General features: G+C 41.3%; 1 long non-coding RNA gene across 1 annotated transcript in view; it reads left to right on the forward strand.

Annotated features, from left to right (window-relative positions):
- LOC132453820 (uncharacterized) overlaps positions 1 to 7,500 on the forward strand; it is a 281,098-nt gene that overhangs the window by 191,197 nt on the left and 82,401 nt on the right. The window lies entirely within an intron of this gene.

The following is a 7,500-nucleotide window of genomic DNA, read 5'->3' on the forward strand; positions in this document are numbered from 1 at the left end:
TGTGTGTGTGTGTGTGTGTGTGTGCGTGCGTGCGTGCGTACTGTATGAGCGTGTGTAAAGCACTTGCCCTCACAAGTGGCAGGGCAGCACTGGTGAGTCACGCTGCCATGTATACTCCTCTCATCCAACATTTACAAGCCTTTTGCTCCCCCGACCCTGCCCTCGCTCCCTCCCTCTCTAGCATCTCTCTCCCCCTCTCGCTCTCTCTGCTGCTGCCAACATGTTACCCATGCTCCAGTGCTCCTCCCTCCTCTTCCTCCTCTTCCTCCTCTCCTGTGTTGTGTTGCAGCTCTGCTCGGTCTCTCGTTTCTCTCCTCACTCTAAACTTATCGCTTTCTCTTTCCTTCTTCTTTCCCTCAATGCAGACTGCAGTGTCTCCTGTCTTTCATAGTCTTTAGTTTTAAGTGACTATCTTTAAATGCTTAACTCTTTTTCCTTAAGTACACTTGCTGTATTATGAATCAAAGGGAGAATTAGCTTTTCACAGCAGGCATAATAATGACCAAAGATATAGAAGTGTACAGTGTTGGGAGCAGGACGCCCTTGGCTTTAGTGGGGATGAGCGTTTACGGGGGGAGTTCACAGAGGCTTCGATGCATCAATATTTCATATGATTCAAAGGGTTGTGGGGAAATGAAGCTCTCTCTCAGACAGACTATTTATATACTATTTTATTTAACCTAACCAAACCTTTAGCCCTTATCTTGACTCGGGTATGTCCCCTTCAGACGAAGAGTCTCATTCACAAGAGGTGGCCTGGCCAACACATGCTTACACAAGACGTTAAAATGACGTCGGTCAAAGCAATGGGTCACACATTCAACTCTCAACTCTCACCGTTCTCTCCTATAATTACTAGTTTAGAATTGAAAGGTTATCGTCTTTTTCGGTTGTCAGATTTTTCTCCCTGATATTAGATGGATAAGAGCAATATAAAGAAGTCGATCTGGAAAAAAATAATTTTTACATTTGTTTGTCAGATGTAAATTTTCTTCTAAGGCCCTTCATTTTAGATTTCCAGAGGTAACCGCTGCCTTTTGCAGTCTGATGACCACCAAATTCTGACATTTCAACGCAGATATTCCTGAACACTTCGATTTTTAGTTTGGATTCCCCTTGAAGATATCTCCTGTTTTCCTTGGCTGATGCCATCATACTGGCCTGCTGTTGTTTGTGTTTGATAAACCATTTTTCATGAACAAGAAAAATAAAGGGATGCTTGATCATCGCTTATGCTGGTTTATCGGCGCTCACAACAAATACATTTGGGTAAATAACAGAATGGTGAAGTGACGGGTCCGTCCCTGGGAAACGTTGCCATGCGCTGAGTAACAAATGGCATGCATTGGGTTGACAGTATAATACTGATATTAAATAAATCATGTGACTTTCACTCAATTGTAGGCAATCAATTAATTATATTAGTCTTTGCACACCAAAGGGCATTCCATTTCATTTTAAATTACTTCTATAAAAAATAATTTAAATACACTGGGTATCTTTCTAATTAGTCAAACGTTAAATGTACCCCCGCAAATCTAACCTACATGTCGCTCCCCTGTGACTCTACGGACCTTTGTCAGGAAGACGAGGTCAAAGGGATGCAAAGTTCACACTCTTGAACTCCTATCTCCACAATGTCCTATAGCAACCTTTTCCTTGTACTAACTACGTCCATAAGGTATGCAGGATCTGTTGTTTCATTTCCACTGGTAGATTGCTGGTTGAAGATGCATTTTGCACAATGTGACCTGGTACAAGATGAATGTTCTTTTATAACTCTATTTCTGCTCCAACCTGTAATCAAAGCCTCATTCGTAATCATGATTACAGAAGAGTTTACGGTTTCCCCTCAGTTGCAGCATAAATGAAAATGGGCCTTTTTTGGTTGCTATTTTTTTGGCCCCCCATCTCAGACCGCCATGTCAAGGTGAACTGTGAGGCTCCCCTCCTCTCAGCTCCTGTTGCTTCTTCTCTCAGCTCACTGCTGGAGATTGAGGCAAAACAGGACTTTGCGATATTATCAAAGAGTGAGACAAAGTAAGATGAAGACGAGGAAATAAGAAGCAATTTTGTAATATATATATATTTTTTTTTATAAGCATGAATTACAGCACTGAACTCTATGAGTGTTTTTCATATCGTTTTACATTAATTTCACATGAATGGTTTAATTGAGTTCTTTATTGCCGTATTTCCCGTCGGATGTAATGTGAGAGAGATTTACCAAGGATAGTTTCCTCTCTCTGCATAACAATACAGAGAAAGGCCGCTGAAAGAAGACCCACAGATTAGGTTACGAGACGGACAAAAAGAGAAGGAAAATAGAGGTATCAAGAAAAGAGCAGTGGGCATAGAAAGGGCCTTGGGTAAGGGTGGAGTGGACATTGATAAGCACAGAGTGCAGGCCGAAGCGATCCATTTGTCACGCTGTCCTACAGCGTGTCCTTCCAGCGCTATCTATCTCCGCCTTTCTATTCCCTTTCAGTGGCCTGCTTTATTTTGCTCCGCCAGCCCCCGCCTGCCGCCGTGTCCTCCGGCCCTGATGTAAGCGTATTTATACTGCCTTGTTCAATTAGATGGGGGTCAGAGATGACACCATACAACACAGTTCACAACTCTGTGAGGCCCATTATTCATAGTTCTCGGAGAGTCATCAATAACAGCGGCTACGGCCAAAGAGACATACTCAATAGCTTTGGAATACAAGGAAATACAAGTGGAACATACACAATTCTAAATTTGTTTAGATTTTTCTTGATTAAGAAAAGTTTACACATTTTACAGTTAACACTTACAAATAAACTAATGTAAAGAAAGTGTACGTGTGCAGCATTATTCAATGGCTTGCAGAAACGTTTAGAGCCAGGAAAAGGCACTGGTTTATGTATGAACAGAACAGCTGCCGTTGCTTGATGTCCTGTTACATGGTCCAACTCCGGCCACGCTCTAACTGTCAAACACATTTCACTTAAGGCCTCTGCACAAAACAAACCACATAATAAATGGCTGTCCTTATTATACGTGGGTGTCTAGGTAGAGCCCGTTTTGTCAGTTGCAACCTCACTCCATGGGAAGTTGTTTGCCACTCATTGCTCACATCTGGCGTCATTTCAGAAATAGAAAAAGTACCTGGTAGGCAGGGTTGGCGGCGCGGGGGAGGACAAGCTAATTAAATTAGATCCCTTTAAAAATGTAATTTTTCAGATAACTGTCAAAAAAAGTTAGCGCTAGTGTTACTAGTGAAGGAACAGATGGTTAACCTGCCCAGGAGGAAAACAACCTGCATTTGGATAATGTCAGAAAATACAAGGTCTTAAAGTCTTTAAAATTCATGTATCAAAATATACTCCTAAGGCACTTGCACTTATAGCCAACAACATAATGTTGGAAATGGGATGATTGATAGAGAGCAAGGCGGCCTTGGAACCAGCAAACAATGGAGGAATAGGATGCCTAGTTCAGATTAAAGAGAGAGAGACAGAGACAGAGACAGAGACAGAGACAGAGACAGAGAGAGACAGAGACAGAGACAGAGACAGAGACAGAGACAGAGACAGAGACAGAGACAGAGAGAGAGAGAGACAGAGACAGAGACAGAGAGAGAGAGAGAGAGAGAGAGAGAGAGAGAGAGAGAGAGTTTAACCAAAATGGGATGTAGACGAGCGAAGTAGACCAAATGACAGATGGGAAGAAGTGAAGACCAAGAAGCAGTTCAAAAGGTTTTTGTATTGCCTCGCGCAGTGAAGTTTCAAGTCAGAATTAAACAGAGGGTGCAGAGAGAGAGAGAGAGAGAGAGAGAGAGATAGAGAGAGAGAGAGAGAGAGAGAGAGAGAGAGAGAGAGAGAGAGAGAGAGAGAGAGAGAGGGAGATGATATAAAGGGAGCTGCTTATAAAGATCAGTCAATAGCGTGTGGATTTAAATGTCACGGCAGCGCTAAACACACAATCAATACTAATGGAGAATGAGCCAAGAGCTCTGGCTGGTCCCCTGTCAGTTAAAATGTCTCAGACAATGGGAAGATGTGTGGTATTAGTGAGCCAGTGTAGAAATAGAGAGAAGGGGTTCACCCAGCTAAGGCCACGTGCGTGTTTGTGTGTGTGTGTGTGTGTGTGTGTGTGTGTGTGTGTGCGCGCGCACGTGTGTGTGTGTGTGTGTGTGTGTGTGTGTGTGTGTGTGTGTGTGTGTGTGTGTGTGTGTGTGTGTGTGTGTGTGTGTGTGTGTGTGTGTGTGTGTGTGTGTGTGTGTGTGTGCGTGAACACACAAATGCACACATGTGAATGGATATTTCCTTCGTAAATGGTTTCCATTATTAAGGCCTGCTTCCCAGGCTGTGATTCAGATCTGAACCAGGGTGTTTCAGGAGCGGGACGGTCCTGTTGGACAGGGTGTGAGAGTCACTGAACGGCTGGGAGATGGACAGACGGCCGGGGGCAGGGGGAGAGGGGAAACACTGGGAGAAGGACATGGTGAGAGTGTTGGTGAAGACTCAGTGACTACAGCTCCTTAGGTGCACACCAATATACGTGCTAGAGATTGATCCTACAACCAATCCTTAGCATATTACTTTTCAAAGGAGAAACTGGACAGTGGAAATGACCAATTTCCGATTTGCAAGTAAAGTGATCAAATATATATATATAATATATGAAACTTGCTCTACAGCTGCAAGTATACAGCAAGTATTTGAGAAATCTGATCAGTTGCCTGATAATCTGTAGGTGAGTGGGTCAGCTATTAGTGAGTGATATGAGCAGTGAGAACCTCCGTATACAGTTGATTGTGCCTGCTTTTGTATTTGACTATTTCGATTTTAGAACACTCGCTCCGGACCAATCATCTCTTCTCTGATTGGTTTGGTGAAACCATCTTTGCCTGTCAAGCACATGTTTGTGACTGCAGCACTTCTCAATGTTGGAGAATCGTTCCTTTGGTTGTTTAGTTTAAATATTGCATCTCTTTTCTGCTCTATCTCTTTACAACACTCACATCGTGCCTCCAGCAGTTATTTTACCGGTTGAATTACTGGTTAAATGCTTCTTAATAACTAACAACGCATGGACTGTTTGGATGAATGCAATTTCCAGAATTAACAGGCTGTAAAATAAAGTCTCAGCCTATCAATTGCTCAGAAAGTTCAGACAAATCTGTATTTAAAATTAAGATGTTAGCCTAAAAACATACATTGACATCATAAATTAAATGATTGTTTCAGTTATTGTTATAATTTTAAAAGGGTTACATGGTTTATGGTCATTAAAGTTATTTGACTTCAACCTAAGCCATTCTTCCCTCACCATAGCTTCAGAACTTGTATTTTTGTGTGTTGGCCTTACTCCAGTAATGCTCCATGCTAGAAAAATGCACATAAACACGGGTTTCTTCTATCGTTGTACATTCTGAGGTGAGGTACCTTCAGAAACATGACGATTGGGTTTTTAGATAATAACTCTGATACAAACTTGTTTTGTGTTCTCCTCTCCTAAAACACAGAGTTGGATTTTTAGACTGTACTGAATGTCCACATTAGTATGCACACATCCATATTAACCAATGGGGATCATCAAGAAAAAGCCATCGCTGCTGTTTAAAGAAGGTTATTAAACAAATAATACCAGTTAACATTTTGCAATAAAGTGCCCTGAATGTAGAATGAAAATACGGGACATTTTTATCGCTATTTTTATATCATATCTATCATTAGGATCAAGCAATCTTTGATAATTTGATGCCGCCTCAATTATATTTAGCTTTAATGGTGAATACAGTGTTGTTTTTCTTCTACTACGAACCAGACCTGAGTTCTACTGTCAGCTACACTCGATGTAACCCTGAGCTAAATGGAGCCAAACTGACACGCCCAGCCAGCCTTTCAATTCATCTGCTAACATTTTCATACCAGAGAAAAGGATGATCTATTCCATCGAGAGGGTTTATATTGTGCACGGAGGCTTATGGAGACGCCCTGAATAGTATTTGACTCAATTAAGAATGAAAAACAGCCAGTGAGCAGGACCTTTAACGGGCGTAGCTGGTTCTGAAGGGATGCTCTATGCATGCACCCCTATCAGCTGATGGATAACATGGTACATCAAACGCAGGAACAATGATAGGTGGTCAATTGAAGACCTTCTATTTCACACACTCCCTCTGCGACATAAGTGTGCTGATCGGAATTCCGCCCACCACCACCCTCTCATGTGGTGGTGCCTCCACCTGCCTTGGTTCTGCTCTGTACTGCATAGGACCTACACAATGTGTTGAGCTATCTGATCTACACCATGGGGGATTGTATAGTGCTCCCTGTTGTCAAACGTTGGTGTGCTGTTGATTTTCTGTATCTGACATCTGTATGTCATGCTTTAAATCCTACAGCAGGGAGCACCAGGAAAGAGTGGCGCTATACCGCCAAACCGAATGGTATCACCATTTCAATCAATAAATTATAAAATCTATGATATGAGTGATTCCTGACAGAAAGAAAACTCATGGCCATTGAGGCAGTTGTAGTGATATGACAGGATCAGATGAGGCGCTCTCTTGTGGGCTGTCTTTGTTTAATTTGTGCAAGGAGTTATGATGTCCATCCACAATCAATCAATGATTTAATAAACTGTACCTGAAACTGTACAGGAGATTGAAGAAAATATAAGATACAGCAATATACAATATATACATATATGTATATATATATTATATATATATATATATATATATATATATATATATATATATATATATAGAGAGAGAGAGAGAGAGAGAGAGAGAGAGAGAGAGAGAGAGAGAGGTTTGAGTATGGGTAGCTGTACTGGTATCTCTTAGTGATTAGGATGATGCATAGAAGGGTGATCCAGTCACCAGTAGGTGCTGATGATTGATGATTTGTGTTTCAACACAGCTATTCACACAGATGGGCTTCAGTAATATTTCATTTTTTTTTCCGGATAGAAATCCATAATCCAAACCGTCTCCCTGTCTCTCTACATGGGTATACCTCTGTCCACGTGCCTCTACCACTTCACTGCCTCTGTATTTCTCTCTCATTGTGTCAGACAGCTGCAGCTGTATTTTACTTTCTAATGTAGAGATCCTTTACCTTCTAGATCCCTTTAAATAAATTGTTTCCCTCCAAGCAGCAGCTGTTATACATAAACAGCAGTGGATTAAACAATAATGCAATATTATCACTCACAACATTACAATAACTTAATAGAAGGGGTTCAAAAACTAAATTGATTTAAATATGAATTTAGTTGTTTTTGCTTCTTTTTTTTTTTCTATGACTGAAGCAATGACACTCACACTATGATAGTGATCTAAAACTCATTTCATTGTAAATCATGGGAGAACAGGCCCTATTGACAGTCCCTCAAGATATGCAATTAAGTTGTACGTTATCTTCACCTGAAATTCCAAAAACTTGCACGAGAAAGACATCAATGCCATTTGTCTCTAGCTTACAACATATTCTGCTGACAGCACTGATGGCTTTCTGGAGA

The sequence above is a fragment of the Gadus macrocephalus genome, chromosome 3 (genome assembly GCF_031168955.1).
Source record: "Gadus macrocephalus chromosome 3, ASM3116895v1".
NCBI lineage: Eukaryota > Metazoa > Chordata > Actinopteri > Gadiformes > Gadidae > Gadus > Gadus macrocephalus.